Source organism: Leopardus geoffroyi, chromosome B1, assembly GCF_018350155.1.
Source record: "Leopardus geoffroyi isolate Oge1 chromosome B1, O.geoffroyi_Oge1_pat1.0, whole genome shotgun sequence".
Taxonomy (NCBI): domain Eukaryota; kingdom Metazoa; phylum Chordata; class Mammalia; order Carnivora; family Felidae; genus Leopardus; species Leopardus geoffroyi.
In genome coordinates, this window is record NC_059327.1 from 173,415,361 (window position 1) to 173,436,092 (window position 20,732).

The window sequence follows — 20,732 nt, forward strand, 5'->3', positions numbered from 1 at the left end:
CACATGGCCTTTTCCTGTATTTCTTCTGTTGTCCTCTTCTAAGGACAACTGCCATTTGATTTAGGTCCCACCTAAACCCAGGATGATCTCATCCCAAGATCCTTAACTTAGTTACATCTGCAAAGCTTTTTTTTTTTTTTACAAATGAAGTCACAGTTACAGATTCTGGGTGGGCATATCTTCTAGGGACCACCATTCAACCTACTACTCAACCCTGTGTATTCTAGCCTCTTCATCCCTTTTTCTTCTTGCGTGAGCCTGCCTGCTGAAGATATGTGTTCTGCTCTGAGTCTCTCATGGACCACATGTTGTAGGTCTTACAAGGGTCTTGCCCTCTGTCAGGAAGTCTGCCTCTGCTGTGCAATCCTGTGACTGCATGGATAAATCTGTGTAATTCTGGATTCAGAATTGGAAACCTGCTTACCTGCAGCCATAAGCCATATATATGTATATATACATTTTTTGAGAGAGGGTGCAAGTAAGCAAGGGGCAGAGGGGGAGGGAGAAAGAAAGGTGGGGGGGAGAATCCCAGGAGGGGCAGAGAGAGAGAAGGGGAATAAGAGAGAGAGAGAGAAGCAGGGCCTGTGCTCACCCAAGGTGGGGCTCAAGCTCACCTGATATGGGACTCGAATTCACGGATCGTGAGATCATGACCTAAGCCAAAATCAGATGCTTCACAACTGAGCCACCCAGCCTCCCAAGCCTTAATTCTTCAATATCAACCATATCAAGTAAAGGTGATAGTTTGGTTTCCCATCTGCCTAATCCCTCTATATTATTTTTCAATTAGTTCAGAATTTAGGAAGGGAAGAAATGTGCCCTTTTCCTGGCCCCCTTGAAAAGTCGATTACTATTACTTAAGGCTCAGCTCAAACGCCACTCAGTTTCTAAACTCTTCCCTCACTCTCACGGGCAAACTTGGCCATCTTTTCTGGGCCTCCACACTCTTTCGTATTATCTTGTTAGTACTTTTTTTCCATTGGAGTACAGTTGTTCACAGACTGTCTCCCATTCTGCACCTCCTGAACCCCATTCCATTGTGGTCCATGAACATGTGATCAGGATGAGCAAGGACTGCATTTTGCTATGTATAATAGCAAATACACGACATCCTTCCAAGAATACAACACAGAACGCATAGTCAGCCAACATGCATCCTGTTACCCTGCTGTACTCTTGACTTCACTGACATCTTGGTTTTCTCTGCTGTTAGGCATTGTGCATAAGAAAGAAGACCTCGCTTTCTTTTCTGAAAGTGGGATCCAAAGTATCTTGTACTTCTTGTCAAACCAACATGGGGGCTTTGCCTACTAAGAAAGGGTGCCATTTATACTGCTTTATGTATCTTAAAATTGAGGATTTTTCTTTTGCCTTTGAAAGGTTGGGAAATACAAAAAAAATGCATGCAAATGTAAAACTCGTATATCATCTCACCATGCCAAGCCCCCCTCACCTTGTCTTTCCAGTTTATTCTCTCTCAACTCTATAAGTGAGTGTATAATTATCTCACTAATAATACTATATAACTTGTGTGTGCTGATTTTTATTTAACATTACATCAATAAGCATTTTCTCTTGCCATGATATAGCCTCCAAATTTATGATTCTCTTAGAAGGTTGTATAATATTCCTTCTTATAATTTGTCCAACTATTTTTCTTCTTTCGGGGGATTCAAGTTGTGTTTAACTTTTAGCTATTTAAAATAACTTTTAAAAGTCTATTTCAAAAATCGATTATAACTGACATTATTTGCAGCAAAGCGGAACAGTTGACATAAACTCAATATGGTAAACAATATACTGTGCTGTACTGGAACACTGTACTGGAGGAGGGTCAAATGATAAGATTGCCAGCCTCAGCTACAACCCTCTTGTGATGCAAGCGGCTGCAGACGGTGCTGTCTGCACATGAGGTAAACCTCAGCCCCGCTTCCTTGGCTACAGCAGATTGAACTGAGAATTGACGCCTGACCCAAAGGCAACCATTCGTGGAATATCCAAGTAGCCAATGAAATGGGCTGATGCAAGAGCTCCGCCCCCGGTGGTCAGTTTCCTAGACGATGACTGGCCAGTGGAACAGAACCTCTTTCACGCAATTAGAATTTGGGACCTGCTGGGTGTGGGAGAGGGGGAAGTAATGAAACGGTAGGGTGGAAATGGGCAGACACCCTGAGAACCGTCAGAAAGCCCTGTCCACATGGCGCTGGGAGCCATGACAAAACAGGAACAGCGGCGTGGAGGAAAAGAAGTGCAGAGAGGGTTTGGCAGCGTGAGCAGAGAAAAGCAGAGGCAGAGCGCAGCTGAGTCACTATACTGGCAGAGCATTAGAGAGGGAGCAACAGATGCCTACTGCTGAAGCAATGTCAAGAAAAACAGGTGGCTGGAGGTATACTGTGTCCTGAACGACATTCCCAGCTCCGCCAGGCAGCTGTTAAAACTGCTTCCTGCTCTTCCCCACTTCCTCCGGTATCCTTGCAATGAACCACGTTAACCCGAGTCACCAGAGCACATCTCTCTTCCTGGCAACCTGAAAAAGCCTGATCAATGCCATGTAATATTCATATCTCTATTATGGCACGTATCAGGTGGCGTTATGATGATTTGTTTTTATGATTCTCCCTGACTACACTCCTTAAGGTCAAGAACTGTGTTCAGTGCCTTCTTAAAACATCCTCAGCAACTGGATAGTATACCAGCACATAGGAGGTGCTGGCGAATCGTTGGATGAATGACTGGAGAAAAGTGTGAGTGTGCATGTGGCCAAAAGAGCCAGGGAAGTTCAGTTAGCATTCCTCTAAAGGAGGTACGTTTTTGGTTTTTGATTTTGTCTGCCATTCATTTGGGGGTACAAAACCATTTAATGTCATGAATTTTATTTGACACAACGGCTAGGCAAAAATTCCGCTTTAACTTTGTTGTAAATGAGCCACATTAATTTTTTAAATGTATTTATTTACTGAGCATTTATTGAGTCCTGCCTCATATCAGACATTATACTAAGCTCTTAGTATACATTATACTGTGCTATATGAGGAGAAAGCATGCAATGAGACAGAGTCCCAGCCTTATGGAGTTTTTCAGTCTAGGAAGGAAATCATGTCATCCACACCAAGAAAAATAAAATAATGTAGCATGGCTGCAGTGGGGCAAAATACTAGGGAAACGTTGCTGAATGCCATTTTAGAGAAGACACTGGAAAGCTACATAGAAAAGGCTAGCTATTAAGGATGTAGCCGTATCTTTTAAAACAGTGGTTAATAATACTCTCTATATTGTCAGTTTAGTAAGACATGATCATTAAACCAAACTTTTCTTTTCTTTTCTCTTCTTTTCTTCCTTTCTTTTCTTTTCTCTTTTCATTCCTTTCCTTTCCTTTTTTCTTAAGTTTATTTATTTTGAGAGAGAGAGAGAGCACAAGCGGAAAAAAAGGCACAGAGAAAGTGAGAGAATCCCAAGCAGGATGCACACCATTAGCACAGAGCCTGACACGGGGCTCCATCCCATGAATCATGAGACCATCACCTGAGCAGAAATCAAGAGTCAGACACTTAACTGACTGAGCCACCCAGGCACCCCAAACCTAGCTTTTCAACATTACTTGGAGTATAATAGGTTGTGAGCTCCCAAATTTACTTTTTTTCTGGTAATAGTAATCCCCAGTGTCAGAGCAAGGTGTTATTATTACTATTTCAATTGAGATGAGAAATCAATATTTTCTTCAAAAGGAAACTTTGCAAAATAGGACTCTGATATAAGAGTTACATTACTGGCTGATTTTTTTTTTTTTTTTTAATGTTGATTTTTGAGAGAGCGCAAGCAGGGGAGGGGCAGAGAGAAGAGGACGGAGGATCGGAAGCAGCTCTGAGCGCTAAAGTCAATGAGCTGGGTGTGGAGCTTGAGTTCTCCAACCAGGAGATCACAACCTGAGTTGAAGTCCCTCACACAACCTACCGACTAAGCCACCCAGGCACGCCAATGGCTGATGTTTATTAATAAGCCGAATGTGTCCAATTTGTCAATATGGGGTTATAATATCACTGTGCTTCCTTGCTGATAACATGTCAGCAGTTTGGTTGAAACTTCAAATTGTGACTCCAATAGCAAAACAACATGTATTTTACTGTATTCAAACTTTGAAGCTTAGTTACTGAGATATTGGAGTTAAAAAAATGATATTGTTGGATTTATCATCATATATTACATTTATATTTGAGAAGCATCTTCCTGGAGAACACTCAGATTAGCAAAGGAGCCTCTTCATGGTTTCTGAAATTAAACTTTGAAATAGAATTTCCTGTTACTCAAACTTTCGGTCTACTTTCAACTCTGGCACAAATCTAACTGAAGAGTATCCTGGGTGTTCCAGGCATGCTGTCTAAAAAACGGTTACTATTTGCAACCACTCCCTTTTGTGAATCAGGATTTTCTCAATACTGTGCAAATAAAATAAAATACAGAAGCAAACTGAGTATTAAGACTGATATAAGCCTGTAATTGACATCCCTTATCCCTGATTTAAAGTTTTCACGTTATATTTGCACAACAGAGTCAACTGTGTTGTTTTTTTACCTGCTGGGCATCCCTCCTTCCTTCTGGTAGCAGCACCTCTGCTTCCCTCTGAGGCACCACCTGCCTCCACACTCAGTCCGTGGGGACCCTGGGCTTACGCAGGACCGCCCAGGGCCACTCAGTAGGCACCATTGTCAGACCACAGTGACAGGTGAAGGGATAGGCATGTGAGCCAGGCCAGGCCACTGAGGCTTCATTCTGAGACTGTGTTTGGCTCTCTTAGGAAGGAGATTGCAACTGATAAAGATGGTTGTAAGCTCAGAGCTGCTGGGGCCCATCACAGGGAGGAAGCCCTTCTTGAGAACTGAGCAGCCAGGAGAGAGGGTGCTGAACTGCATGACAATGGGCAAAAAGCTTTGATCTATTCCTTTAGCCTCTCCTGAATCCCAGAACCACTTCGACTCAGGTCATGATCTTGAGTTTGAGCCTCGTGTCAGGCTCTGTGCTGACGGCTCAGACCCTGGAGCCTGCTTCGGATTCTGTCTCTCTCTCTCTCTCTCTGACCCTCCCCTGCTTGCGGTCTGTTACTGTCTCTCTCAAAAATAAACATTAAAAATTTCTTTCTTAAAAGTAAATAAATCTTTCTCATTCCCTACTTTTTGTTTCTTCCCTGAGTTAGTTGAGATCGGATTTTCTGTCACTTGCACTCGGAAAAAAATCTTCACTAATGTGCAAACAATGATCATTTTTCCCATTGGTTAATTTAAGAAGAAGCAAAATGTAATAAGGCTGAGATTATAAAAGTAAGTTTGTACCAATAAATCATCACTTCTCTTGGTTATATGCATTCAGTTTCATGCAGGGATCACTTGACAAAAGTTCTGTTGAAATATAAAAATTTAAAAACAAATGTAAAATGCAAAAATATAACATGTGTACAACCCCCTGGCCTACAAAACTAAGGTCAAGTCCATGCATAGTAAGTCATTCCAGACCATTTGCCCCCCAGCCTGACCTACCTTTCCAGCCTCAGGCCTTATACCCCCTCCTTGCTGGAATTCTAGCACTCTCTCTAGCTGCCTTTGCCCCTCAGCTCTTCAAAGTCTTGCTTAGCTTGTGTCTGCTCAGAATACCATGCTTTTCTATTGTTGGTTCTTTTACTCCTTCTTTATGGTTCAGTTAAATAGCACCTTTGCAAAGTCTTCCAGAATCTCCCCATGTGAAACGAATTGCTCTTCCTTCTGGTTGGCCGCCATCACGGTCTTACCTATGTTGTTGCGGGGCATACATAAATGCCTTTGTTCTAATCCAGAGTCTCATGAGCAGGGTCTACTTCTTATTCATATGTGTATCCTTCTTGTTTCAACTCTGGCACCTACTCGATGCTCAATGCATATTTGTCAAATGAAATGTCAATGCTGGGGCTTGGAGTAGCTCATACTCTTATTGCTCTCCTGGCTGCTACAGACCCTTCTCATCTAGGGTTCCGAGGGACCTGTATACACATAGTAGCAGTACCATCAACATTCAAAGTCACCAAATACCATAAATGACCTGTGTGCCACCCATTCAAAGAGTCCCAGTCCAAGGATGACTTTTATTAGCTCTATTTATTGGTCCAAACATAAACTGCTTGATTTTAATGGGGCCTTGAGCCAAATATAGTACTGCACAGATCAAAGAACCTCCAAGGCTATTCATTGCTGTGGATGCCACCATTCTCCATCAATTTGTATTTTGGCTTAGTGGTCTAGTAGTTTTCCCTGACTTGTCTCTATTTATCACAGGAATGGGAGATGCTTATCCAAGGAATTTACAAGTATTTCACAACACATTCAACTGTCAGGAGGCTTGCTTCATATCCAGCCATGCTGGGTGTGTCACCATCTTGGGGCATCACTCATGCCTCGTGTCACCTTCATTGGACTACTTAATTGACTTGTGTGTTTTAGGCCGTCTGAGCTGACAGTGACTTCCCGTGCTGCTTTCGTGAATATTAACCACTCTCAACTTAAGTTGGACTTGTTGGGCAGCAATAAATGTCCTGAAACTGTCCTCCTTTTCTTGATGGACTTTCTTGGGGATCAAGCACCCTGCCCCACTACCTGTTGAGGGAAGACTATGACAATGGACACTTTACCCTGTATCACAGTCAAGCCATCCTCATGCTTGGAAGGGAATGCTTGTCTAGCAGAATTCATTTGTCTAACTGGTGGGTAATTGGTTTTGATAGCCCAGTTCCTACTGAATGATTAAGAATGTTTTCTTTGTGAAAACAGCCTTGCCAGAGGAGTGACAATAGACATGCTAGGGTTGTTGGGATGCCCCAGGGCCAGTCCAGACTCATCAACACCAAACTCCTACCTTTGGGGCTGAATTCTGCTGGATTGTCAGTGGGAGTAGGGAGGAGGCAAGGGAGGAGGCAAGGGAGGTGACAAGGTTCTATTCCCTTGGGCATTCCTACTTTGTTGGACAATGCAAGCAACTTGCAGGCTGGAGAAAACTATTTGGGACATGTGCTAACATAACCACCCTGATTTTCCAGTAGTCAACACATCTGAAATCATTTTATTTTCAAATTGATCTTTTCTTGTTGATTTGGCCATCTGTTGGTAACCCTCTCTGGGTTTACCCAGTTACCCCCTTCCTGGCAGTTGTGACCAGGGAAACATTACAGGAATCGTAAAATCAAAGAGGGAGAGGGGTGCTTAGAGTACATGTGTTGCTTTTTGGGATTAAAACCTAAAACATTCAGAAAAAAAAAATTTCCCTCCCATTCTCTTTAGATCTTTTGTTGTTGTTTTACTGAAAATGTATAATTACACCTGTTTTAGAATGTGGAATGAAATAACTAAGAAAATATAATCATAAATGGCTACTCTGTGATCTTGGGAATCCATTCAGGGCATTCTATTGTTAAGAAAAGGGCAGGAGTTGGGGGTGCCTGGCTGGCTTGGTCCATAGAGCATGCAACTCTTGATCTTGGGGTTGTGTATTCAAGCCCCACATTGGGTATAGAGGTAATAAAGAAAGAAAGAAAGAAAGAAAGAGAAAGAAAAAGGCAGGAGTGTTGGAGTCTGCTGGGCATGGGTTCGAATCCTATCACTGCCAGGCTGAGAGACAGAATATGTATCAAAGTACACAGTTCCTAATAGTGTTGTTTTTTGTACTCAAAGAACATTTTAAAATGTGAAACTAAATAAAGAATATTATTCTTGAACCCTTGCTACGTATATACACTGTGCAGGAGTAAACTGCTTACTATCCCCAGAGATTCTACCATCTTTGTAAGAGAAGGCAGTGGTCCGCAGCCCCCTCCTTTGCTTGCGGACTTCCCCTTGTTGCATTTCGATCTTGAGATTGGTGGATGTCTTCCCGTATCCTCAAAGGACTTACGGTTTAGTGGACACTGAGAGTAGCATCCACTTGTTCCTGCAGAGATTTGAAACAAGGGGCTTATTGGCCATCTCACTCAAAAGGCCCTAGACAGAGAGAAGGAGAAGGAGGAAGTCAAGAGATTTGCGAGTTGGAAGGAGATGAGTACTCTCTGTATCTGCCTGGCAGAGGAAAAGCTCCTAAGTGCAGAAAACATAATGACTGCCTTTGTTTGCTGGAAGGTTGCTGGTGTCTCTGGTTTTCAAGTTTTTGCCTGCTTCTATGAAGCAGGCAGAAAGCAAAAGATGTTGGATTCCCTTGAGACCAGCAATTTGTAATGCCATGATATTAAAAAATTATTTTCATTTGTTGGAATGCAAATTCAAGAGGGAAATGTGGGATTGTTGCATAAGTGCGTGGTATTTTTAAGCCTGGTAAGTCAAAAGCATTATAACTTTGTAAGAAAGCCACAAAGTGTGAAACATTTTCATGCTATTAGCCTCATAGAGTCATCTTAATCATGTAATGCGCACTCAAAATATCGCAGGCGTTTCTCCTCCCGCCCCTTTTCCATTTCGAGTCGGGGAGGGCAAAAGAAAAGTCTTTTCCTCCCCTTATGCTTCAAAAAATGTTAGTAGCTACCTTTGTGTAATTGATTTTCATACGGAGGTAAAGGCACGGATTCCGCTTTGGCTTGAATGTCAGCTCCACCTTTTATTAGAAGCCTCTTAACCTTGCAGTGATGTGGTTTCATATAAAATGGCGTTTTTGTGAAGATTCAGTGAGGGCATGTGTGAAGTGTTGGCAATGGAAGCCTTCTGTGACTGTAATCCATTCTTCTTCCATTCCATCAGTTTATCCTCACAAACATTTTATGAGGGAGATAAAGCAGGCGTCGTTAATGTCCTGGTGGGGAAGAGAAAGCTCAAAATGACACAGTACCTTTCCTGGGAGCACATATTTCGTAAGTTACAGAAGTGGGATTCAAATTCAAGTGTTCTGGCTTTCCACCACATCTCCCCGAATCTCAGGAAATTCCACATTTTTTATATTCTCCTTAATGCTCAGGGAGTGAATTGAGTTCACCTATTGGCAGAATAGGGCTTCTTCACAAATATGTAATTATTGGTTGAATAGAACTAAGAAGCAGGTTTTTACCCAAAGTAGTATTTGGTCAACATTCCCTGATACGATATCACAGACATTCAAGCATTTTACAAGAATATTTTTCCCTTTTAGAGGCACCTGCTTGGCTTAGTCTGAAGAGTGTGCCGCTCTGGATCTTGGGGTTGGGAGTTCGAGCCCCATGTTGGGTGTAGAGATTACTTAAAAATACAAAACTTGGGGTGCCTGGGTGGTTCAGTCGGTTAAGCGTCCGACTTCGGCTCAGGTCATGATCTTGCGGTGCGTGAGTTCGAGCCCCGTGTCGGGCTCTGTGTTGACAGCTCAGAGCCTGGAGCCTGTTTCAGATTCTGTGTCTCCCTCTCTCTCTCTGCCCCTCCCCCATTCATGTTCTGTCTCTCTCTGTCTCAAAAATAAATAAATGTTAAAAAAAATTTTTTTTAAATACAAAAATTAAAAAAATATATATTTTCCCTTTTAGAGTAACCAAGTGTTTTATTATTATCTTTTAGGTTAGATTAAATAAAGACCACTGGTGCTTGAAACACTATTATGCCAAATCCACCAACTAAGTGTGAACAGGTTCACATGCCCGATGATAGAACACAAAAGCCACATTACAAATGATGCAGTCATTGAAAATGAAGCATTTGCACAATCTGAAAGTATGATTAATCTTGTAGCAGATTGACTTCCATATCTCTTGTCCATAACGTGGTTATTCTCACTTTTCATCAAAAAACTGAAGCCTGAATCACCCTCCTGGGGCCTGAAGAAAAGCATCTATGACAGGAAACTAAACCTTGGGAGACATCTCTTCATTTTGTTGAAACCTTGGAAGCCCCCGAGCTCAAAGGGGGTGGGGAGGGGGGGGAGTGATGGTGAACCCGGAGGGAGAGGGAGGTAGTCAAAACCGGCTGCAGCCCGGAAGGACAAAGCTGAGGGACAGGAGCTGCGGGGACAGAGTGCTTGTCAGGAATAGATAAGGTTGCCGTGAGGAAAGTTTGTACTATTTCTTTTAAGTTTTAAGGAAATATTTCCAAGTTGATTTCACAGAATTTTATCACTGGGAGAAAATTTAGAACTTTGGAGCCATTTTTTTTTCACTTTTTTTTTTTTTTTTTTTTTTGGTGGATTGAGACCCAGAAGGATCAGTAGTTTCCCTAATGTCATAGTGCAAGTAAAACATGGCCAAGTCAAGACGAGGTCTTTTGACTCCCTTTTTGATTGAATCCTGAACTTGGTGCATTGTTGATACTCCACAAATACTGGAAAGAAGGAAGGAGGGAGGAAGGGAAAGAAAAGGAGGGAAGGAAGGAAGCAAGGAAGGAAGGAAGGAAGGGCTTTTTCATTTGTGGACCTCAGTTTTGTACCCCAAATTAAGAAAAAGGCAAAAGACATTGTGGTGGGCTTTGTAGTTGGGCACAGAAATTTAGAAAGCCAAGTTTCTAGTTAGGGTACAGATTGAGAAATATCAGAGAAATGACTGCACTTCTTTTTTAATTTTTCCATTTACCAAGGGATAATCATTCATCATCGATGTGTTTGATCAGAAGGTCAGGTTCTGAAGCCAGCCACAAGATGAAGGCCACAGATAATCAAAACTGCCCTTGAAGCTCTCTCAGGGAGGAGCCGTGCCAGAAACTGGTATACTGTTTCTCAGCTAACACCTCCCCCCATCCCTGTCTCTCTCTTTCTCTCTCTCTCTCTCATATAATCAAACTTACAAAAGTTAAATGCATGTAAAATTTGCCTTCACTGTTCTACCTAGTCTACAGGGAAGACTGAACTAAGCACTAATAAAATATTCTAGAATCAAGATCTATATTAAGGGTATTTATTTAATTTGGTGGAGCATCTTAGTTAAAGAAGAGATGACTAGCCTCTAGAATCAGATAATTTTTTTTTTTTTTTTTTTTTTTTTTTTTGCTGTGGAGGCTTCAAAAGGGGGAATTTTTGTATGAATGTCCCTGAGAAAAGGAAAATGAATTTTATGACTACTGAATTTAGAGAAATTTAAATGCAAAAGGAAATCAATCTCTGCTGCCCTTGCCCTCCTCTCCCCCTCCCTTAAGCAACAAAAACAAAATTCCTGGTTTTCTCCAACTTCCTCTTCAAGACTTGATTCAGGCATCAAAGCCTTCTATGGCGACCAGTTTCCTCAACAAACTGCTTGTTACTCTTTCTGCCTCCCTCTTCCTCTTCCTTTCCCTTCCTCCTACCCACTTCTCCTCCTAAATCTCCATCCCACTCTTGTTTGTGTAGCAGCTCACAGTGGACACAGACCATGGTCTTAGGGAGGCCTTGGTAAAAATTTATTAAAAATTAATCAACTCCCGTAGACACTACAGAGGACTTTGGACAGAGATCTAGCTGATTTCCTGGAGCAGTACCTGGGGAATAATTTTTTTGGCTCCAAAAGGATGATATTTTAAGTTGTTATATATTTGCTGATCTTGGGGAGATTGTTGGAACCATCCAGTGTGCACAGGAAGCTTGGGCTCTTGGCCCAGTCGGCTCAGAGTCTAAATATTTGGAGGATGAATACTTGGAAGTGCATTTAAACATTTAAAGCATTTTATTTGTTTTTCCAGTAAGTTTCATTGTTAGTGTGATATAATTCTGCAGTAAGACTCTATCTGCTGAAGGCATAGGCCTCCTGGACAAGTCCAGGCCCAGGCTCCACCTTGAGTCTTGACTCAAAGCCAGAGGTGTATGTCTACTGGCCAATGTCCATGCCCCTGAAGTGGGTTATTATTACCGTCATTCACCATCAATGCCCATGTTCTAAAGCCATGTTAAGGGTCTGACCCAACTCTGCACTGGAACCAAGAATGGAACTTACACACACACACACACACACACACACACACACACACACATCATTTTCCAAACCAAATGCTGTAGTGGTTCCTTACTTTTGTCAGCACTGGATCTTTACTACTATTGCCAACTTTCAGCTCTACCCTGATGATCATCTGTGGTCAGTTTTCCTCTCCAGCCTACCAGGCAACATACCTCTGGGCTGGTAAATGCTTAGAGAATACAAATTAATATGAACGCATTAGATTATGTAAAACATAATTAGGGAAGCAAATTTGCTGTAAAAGCAGCCTATGTGTTTATAGAACTCTGAAGCAATTGTAAGCAATTGGAGGATTGTCCATGTTTTTTAGACCCACAGATATACTCTAGAACCTAAATTACATGAATCGTTTGCCCATCCCAATCAAATTATCTAGATAATTGCTAAATACCTACTTTGCTGTGCTATAGAGTCACAAGCTCTTGTTGTCTCAATGGGATGGGAGCGAGCATCGAGTTCATTTCTGAAATTTGAAGTAGAAACGGGTGGGGTGGGGTGAGTGTGGGTGTGCACCTGGTCTGTTCATTGCCACGGCAAGGTGTCTTAGACAACACGGTAATAACCGTCTTGATAGAATTGGGGATGCGATAGCAACAGTAAAAATTATATTAAACTGGGCCTGATGCCAGACTGTCAGCCTCAGATAAACAAAGTACAAGAGAAACATTTCAAAAGGGACTTTTGTGAATCAAGGAAGCAAAACAGGCCAGAGAGGTACTCGCTTGAAGGGACAATGCTTTCACCTCTTTGCAAAAGCTTTGCCCGACCTAATTAAAATGCCCAATCTAATTAAAAATCTAACCGTAATCCCTCTGGAAGCCTCTTGCTCCACCCCTTTCCATTGTCAAGATGCTCAGTAGGGCAACCCACAGCTGAAAACTTATTGAACCGGAGTCTATTTGAGCACACACATATAATTCCTAGCCGACTGAGTTGGAGCAAGGGCGCTGGTGATTCGTCCAGTGGATGGTGGTGTCTCACTCAGCCATGATGTATGACGTGGATTCGTACAGAGTGGCCATCTGCCATCGGGGAGGGCGGTAGACAGAATCTGTTCCACTGTGGCAGATGATTCCCCAGTGCTGGCCAGCTGGCTTCAAGTGGACGAAGTTGGACAGGCCAAGTGATGCCCCAGCAACCCTCTGGGGAAATAAGTCAAGGGCTTCTTCCTTATGTGCCTAAATTTATTTCCGTCTTCTTCACTCAAACACGTACCCCACGGAGCTGACATGAAACAATATAATTTGGAATGTGGGGAAGAGAGAGGAGGCATGTGCCCATCATAAAGGCTAGCATTTGCTGGTCTTAATAGGAGAGGTAACACTGAGTTTCCTGGTAGCCTGGGCAAAGAGGAGACCTGATAAATCATAGTTCATGTTATCTGAGAAAAGAAGCAAAATCATTTCTTGGAAGAAATAAAGCTTCTGAACACAGTTGTCAAATCTATTTTTGACATTTGACTTGATAGAGCGGAGAAGATAAATTTTTCAGAGTATATGTAACAAAATGTCAAACTACTTGAATGCTCAGCCTTCTGGCAGGGAAAGGACCAGAACACAATGAATAATGAGAAGTAGGCAGCATTCAGCAGTTCTGAGATTGGTCGATTTAACTTTGCCCTCTAACACTTGCCTCTCAAATTCTATGTCAAAGAAGTATCTGCACCCCCATGTTTATTGCAGCCTAATTTTTTAAAGTGTTTTTTTTTTTTTTTTCAGATACAAATTTAACACTGCAATTAAAACCAAGTCTTGGATGTCTTCATATTCAAAACACAGGGCACTTACTTTTCTCTGCATTGTTAGGCAAAAACATAAAAAATATAAATATTTGTTTCTACTCAGGAAGGAAGACAATCAATAGAAATATTTTCTTTTTTAATAGAAATATTTTCTAGGGCGCCTGGGTGGCTCAGTTGGTTAAGCATCTGACTTCAGGTCAGGTCATGATCTCACAGTTCGTGAGTTCAAGTCTCACACTGGGTGAGCTCCAGCCCTACTCAGGGTCAACACAAGCCCCGCTTTGGGTGAGCCCCGCTTCTCTCTCTCTCTCTGTCTCTCTCTCTGTCTCTGTCTCTCTGCCCTCTACTCACTTCTGCCCTCTCTCTCCCTCTTTCCAAAAAAAAAAAGAAATATTTTCTAATTTGTTCTTCATTGCATACCCACATATATACTTACTTGCACAAATTCACATTCACCAAAAAGAACCCCCCGCAATAAAAACAAAAATAACAAAATAATCCTTCAAGTCATATCTACACTTTGCATTTAAGCAAACAAACAAAGATCCTGGGAGTAAGTGCAAAATGCAAAGCTCATTGAAAGAAAAATGGTGAACAACATTATTAATATACTAAGTATTAATAGATGGTGTTCTCTGCTTCTCTAGAACTTTGGAACCATATTTGTGGCCACATTATTTACAATTACAAAGACATGGAAATAATGAGTGTCCATCAATGGATGAATTGGATGAGAAAATATGGAGTATATATGCAATGGAATATTATTCAGCCATGAGAAAGAAGGAAATCCTGCCATTTGCAACGACAAATGGACCTGGAGGGCATGATGCTAAGTAACGTAAGTCAGACAGAGAAAGACAAATACTGTCTGATGTCCCTTATACGTTGAATCACAAAGGAAGGAAGGGAGGGAAGGAGGAAGGCAGAAAGGGAGGGAGGGAGGGAGAAAAAAGAGAAAGAAAAAACAGAAATTCATAGAAAAAGAGACCAGACTTGTGGTTACTAGAAGCCAGGGATGCTGGGTAGGGAAATTGGAGGAAGGTAGTCAAAAGGTACAAACTTCCAGTTATAAGATAAATAAGTCCTAGGGATGGGATGTACTAAATAATGACTAGAATTAACATTGCTCTATAGTATGTAGGAAAGTTGTTAATAAAGTCCTAATAGTTGTCATCTCAAGGAAAAAAAAACAGTTTTTTTTCTTTTTTTCTTTTCTATCTGTAGGAGACGATCAACGTGAACTAAACTTATTGTGGCTATCATTTCATATGTCAATCAAATCATTACGCCATACACCTTGACCTTATACAGTGCTGTATGTCTATTCTATACCAATAAAACAAAAAAAAAAACCCAACCTAACAAAATATTGATTTTTACCTTTTTCTCTTTGTATATCTGTATTTTCTACAATTTTCCCACAGTGAAGGCAGAGGGCATTGTCATGCAAACGTGCTGGTTCTGAGTATCTTGGACCTGAGATCCTTTCCTCGCCCTTTCTCCCCTGGTTTGGATTCAGGGGGCCTGACGCTCCAGGCTCACGTTCTCAGGCCCCTTGTCAGCCGGCTCCTAACCGGGTTTGGCCCACAGGAGGGTCTGGTGGGCGCGTGGAGAGCCGGAGGAAGGGGAAGTCGGGGTGTTTCTCCCTCTCCCGCTGTACTGAGGTGGCGTCTCTGGCAGCTGCTGCCTCTCTCCCTTGGCTCCAGCTCCCGGCCGGCCGGAAGCCTGTCATAGTCCCAGCTTCCTCTGGGCAATCCCGGGCCCTGGGCTTGGGTGGCACCACCTCCTCCCTTTGTCTCTCCAGCCCAGGAGCGGCGGCAAGTTCCTGCTGTGGCTGGTCTCCGGATTGCCTCACAATCCCTTGTTTGGCTTCTCCATTTCTTTCATCTCCTCGCATTAAATTTCCTCTGTTTTAAATATTCAGAGTGGTTCCTGTCTTCCTAGCTGGGCTCTGACACAAAGAAACAAAAATGTGTTTGAAACACAAGTGAACGGGGAAAAGAATGTGGAAGAATTTGAGTCGGAGAAGGTCAAGAGGCATGTCCAATCGCGGTTCGCCAATTGGAAAGGGCTTCCGGTCACCTAAGGACTTTTTTTAGGCACATTTATACACACACACACACACACACACACACACACACACACACACAAATAGCAGTTTTAGTTAGAGTTGTCGGCGCTGGGAGTAAAGGATAACAGTACGTAAGATCCAGGGGAAAACAAAAACAAAACCAAACCAAAAACTGAACAAACCCAAAGGATTCAGAGTTCTAAGTCATGAATTCAAGTTCTGACGTGTGGTGGGTATTGGGGTCGACTCTGCAGCACCCATTCCACCCCTCCCTCGCGGCATAGCAACCGTGGGGTTGGGAGGAGACCGATCCAATCCCCAGCTCTGGGCAGTGGCCTCGATCGACGTGGTCATTGGCTCACGCATGGATATGTATCCCGTCCTAAGCCAATCAGCATGTGGCATTCCCTTGGCCCCTGATGTGATTGGATAAAGAAGTCCTTTCTCCTTAGTGTGGCAGGACCTGAACCGGCTTCAGCATTTGCTACTAAATGGAAAAAGAGCCTGAGGACAAAGCTGACACACAAAAAAAGGGTGAATCCAAGAGAGTCAGAATAAAACAGAGCAGGATTTCTAATCAAACTGTGCTGGAAGCCCACTGCCCCACAAGACTTTTTCTGTTACAGGAATTTCTACATTTCCTCTAGTGTTGAGTTCATTTTGGCTTGTTTTCTGTTACTTGCAGCCAAAAGCATACCAGTGGATACATAGAAATGTTGTCTCATTGGCTGTGTGTCCTTGGGCCAGTCACTTGATCTTTCTGGTCCTCAGCGTTCTCATTTATAAAATGGAACTAGTAAGACAGTTTACCTCAAGGAATTTTTGTGAGGATTAAGTGAGGTAATAAATGAGAAAGTGCTTTGGCAACTGTAAGCAGTTATTTAAATCTTTTTGTTATCACATAAAATTTTACACATAACACATTATCACACATAATGTGTTTTGCTAATATATGATTTATTTCCATTGTTAACATCGTTTTACATCCCTCCTACATATACAGAACTTATTTTATCAAGCATATAGTTGTATAATACCTGCTTTATTGCTGTATCACAAGGGTGCATCAGGATTAATCAGCAATAACCATTATTTCACTCTACGGCTCTAAATCATTTACTTTTGAAGTCCCAGGTGACCCATGGAAGCTCGAGAGGGCTTACCTCAAAACTCTCAGCCACGCGGAAATGAATTGAGTAACCCTTTGTGTGACCCCCTCGGCACTCACTTGTAAACGTGCGGTTTTGTCATTGCCGTCTGGAGCGGAGCGTGCAAGCGGGCGCCTGACATTCCGCCCCACGTACGAAAGTTTAGGTGCGTCCGAGAAGGACCAGCTGGTCACTTCTGCCCTTGCATTTTCGTGGAGCTGCTGCCCCGAGGATGTTGGGAACGTGAAGGGTAGTTTAGGCATGAACCTTCAAGAGGGCTGTAAAACCAAGAATTCCCAGGAAAGCAGCACACGGGTGTGTAGATTTTTGTAATAACAAAATATGAAGGGCAATTAATTTATCAAGGCTAATTAGATAAGCTCTCTAACAATTAGGGCAATGAAAATAAAGCCACAAAAGGAGTAGGCTTTATGTGTGTTTTCCCTCCAATAATTGGCGTATTTTAGGACAAGACCCAGTATGGCCTTGTGAACGTGACAGGTCAGGGCAGGCAGGAAGTGACTGGGTCTGAGAACTGGGGCGGGGACAAGCCCAGGGGACCGGAGCTGCAAGTGCAGCCTTGGTCTTGGTCGCCCAGCACGGCTGGTGTATCTCGCAAATGGACCTCCAGCTCCCCCTTCTCCGCCTGCCCTCCCAGTGAGCCGGCTCTGGTCCCCATCCTGTTTCACTGGTGCTAGTCTCTCTGCCCCCAGGCTCACCCCCTCACTGCCCCCAACTCGCCTCTAGTCTTCATCCCGCTGTAATGTTAACAGTCATTTTTAAAAATTATACTATGCTGCCCCACCCCCACCCTCCCTTAAAACTTTCACTGGCTCCCTATGGCTTGTCCTATAAAGCCCAGCCTCCGAGCATGGCCAGACATTGTAGGGTGTGACTCCTCCGAACAACCAACCCGGCTTCTCTCCCACCCACCCTTTCTCACCCTCCCCAACTTCCTTCCAAACCAAATCAGAGATGGTCAGAACTCTTTAAGGCCAGGGGTTATCACATTTTTATGGTCATATGAATTACTAGTTTAAAATACAGTTTCCTGGGCCACATCCTCACAGGATTATTATCCAGAGGACTGGGCCTGAGAATCTGAAATTTCCTAAGAACTTTGGCCAAGCCAGGTTCCGGTGGCCCTTGGACAGCCTTTGGAGAAACATTGTATGATATCACTTGACACATGGGTAGACCACTTCTTCCCTCCTACATCTGCCTCCACTAGAAGTGCTTGTGCCAGGGGGAAGGCACTGGGAGGGGGCAAGCTTCAGGTCTTTTGAGCTGTTTCCCCAGGATCTGACACAGTGCTCGGCATGCATGAATCTCTTGATGTGTGCTAAGCGAATAAATGAACCCCAGCAGAACCAGTATCTTGAAAATAAGAAACGGATAGGAATCAGGGACCAGGGCACTCCGGAAATGTTGGAGATGCTAGGGTGCATTGGAGGAGTTGTGAATAAACAACACTGGTCCCTCGGCACCAGGTGGAAGGAGGGTCCTGCTCTGTGGTGGTGGAAGGGAGGGGGTTAACAATGGCATATTAAGGCGGGGAATGTGGCACAAGGAAGGACAATAGGACTGTTAGCCTGGGAGGGGTCTGGAAGACTATACAGTCAGCCTCAGGCTAGAAAAGGGTGGTTTGGTTCTGGGTTCCAGATGATTGCTCTAGAAAGCAGCAGTTGGCAATTTTGTCTGCCAATTAGGTTGACCTGGAGCAGTGTGTTTGGAACCACTTGAAGAAACAAAATTCAGATTTTCACGCTCCAACCCAGAGTCACTGAGTGAGACTGCACATGTGTGGAGGGGACAGCAAAATCTTTATACCAGGCGTTCTGAAACTTTACCATCATGTGTCTGTGTTCGAGGTTTTCCCCCCGTAATTATCCTGGTTGTCACCCGGTGGGCCGTTTCTATTTAAAGAATCACATTTGTTTTTGTTGTTTTTTTAGCTCAAGGAAACGTTTTCTATTATTATTCCTTTGCTTATCTCTTCAGCTCCGCCTCTGTTCTCTTTGTCTGTAACTTCTATTAGGTGGATGATGGAATTTCTGGGTGTAACTTCTAAAATCTCCTGACTCTTATTTTACTATTTCGATTTCTCTTTTCTTTTTTTTTTTTAATTTTTTAAAATGTTTATTTATTTTTGAGAAAGACAGAGACAGAATGCGAGTGGGTTGGGACAGAGAGAGAGGGAGACACAGAATCTGAAACAGGCTCCAGGCTCTGAGCCGTCAGCACAGAGCCCGACGCGGGGCTCGAACTCACGAGCTGCGAGATCATGACCTGAGCTGAAGTCAGACTCTCAACTGACTGAGCCACCCAGGCGCCCCTCTCTTTTCTTTAGTACAGTGTTCTGGAACAATTTCTCAGCCCACTCTGCTAGCTAAGGGTTACATCCTGCTGGGTCTTTTCTGTTATTCAGCACATCTAGTGAGATTTATATTTCGATAATGTATTATTCATTTTTACAATCTCTAAATACTTATCATCACAATAGCCTTTTCTTGCTTAGGGAACATATTATCATTTCTTAGTTCTTTATAATATTCCATGTACAGTACTTCTTTCAAAATTTTCTTCTGCTTATTTTATTTATACTGTTTCTTCAGGTGTTGGTTTTTAGATTTGTTTAGTTTGGTTTTCTTTCATAATTTTGGTTTTCCTTAAATATTTGGTGATTCTGGATTGTGCACGCATTTTTGTATTTGATAACCTATGTTTCTTCTAGATCAGGGCCAGCAAACTATGACCCATGGGCCAAATCTGGCTGCTGCTTGTTTTGAAAATAAAGGTTTTTTTCAACACAGACACGCTCATTCATTTACATATCATCTTTTATGCCAGGATGGCACTGAACAGTCCACAAAGCCTAGAATATTATCAGGCCCCTTACAAAAAAAGTTTACCAGTGCTGCTGGATCTAACCATCACTTTATAGGAAATATAAGTCAGAGAGGAACATAGCAATCAATGTCGATACATCAACCAAAGCAGACTATAAGTTATTTTATAAGATGAAAGACGCAGTTTCTTCACAAATAAATTACATAAAAATGAAAAAGGAAAAGAAAATTAATGTGAATTAAACAGTATTTAATAGAAATATCAGCCAAAAGGAATGTGTGACCCTTGTTTGGATCCTAATTTGAATAGGTGAAACATAAAGCACATTCTGAAATACTGGGGGGTTGGGGGGGGGATTTGAACATGAACTAGGGTTTCTGATTTTTACTTATATGAAACAAATGACCTTATCACTTAACAGTATAAAACAACCACCACGTTATGTTCGTAGGTTCCGTGGACCGGAAGTTCGGACAGGGCACAGAAGAGACGTCTTCTCTCCTCCACCATGTCTGGAGCTTTGACTGGGAAGCCTTGAAAGGCTGGGCTCAGCTGGAGATGTTGAGCGGACACGTACAGACGGCCCATCATGCGGCTGAATTCTGAGAGGGGCCATCTTGAGAGGGAGTTTCTAGATTAAATACTGCAAGAGGACCAGGTGGGATTAGGAGACCTTTCTGACCTGGCCTTCGGAGCCGGGCAGCATTTCCACTGTCATATTCCATCGCTCCAGTGAGTGACTAAAGCCGGACCCGGAGTCAAGAGGAGGAGATTTAGACTCCCCCTCGGAATGGGGGCCTGGCAAGTTCATCCTGCAGAAGATGGGAGCCGTTGCTGCATTGTGTTTGGAAAATACATTGGGGCGCCTGGGTGGCGCAGTCGGTTAAGCGTCCGACTTCAGCCAGGTCACGATCTCGCGGTCCGTGAGTTCGAGCCCCGCGTCGGGCTCTGGGCTGATGGCTCAGAGCCTGGAGCCTGTTTCCGATTCTGTGTCTCCCTCTCTCTCTGCCCCTCCACCGTTCATGCTCTGTCTCTCTCTGTCCCAAA

General features: G+C 43.0%; 2 long non-coding RNA genes across 2 annotated transcripts; one reads left to right on the forward strand and one right to left on the reverse strand.

Moving 5' to 3' along the window:
• The first annotated feature begins 1,075 nt into the window (after positions 1–1,075).
• On the forward strand, positions 1,076–15,001 carry LOC123596069. The gene is made up of 3 exons (XR_006711509.1): positions 1,076–2,803; positions 8,739–8,848; positions 14,841–15,001. It is a non-coding gene; the product is annotated as an uncharacterized LOC123596069 (long non-coding RNA).
• Positions 8,571–15,386, reverse strand: LOC123596070. The gene is made up of 2 exons (XR_006711510.1): positions 14,997–15,386; positions 8,571–8,790 (listed from the first exon to the last, which is right to left on the reverse strand). It is a non-coding gene; the product is annotated as an uncharacterized LOC123596070 (long non-coding RNA).
• Positions 15,387–20,732: the final 5,346 nt, after the last annotated feature.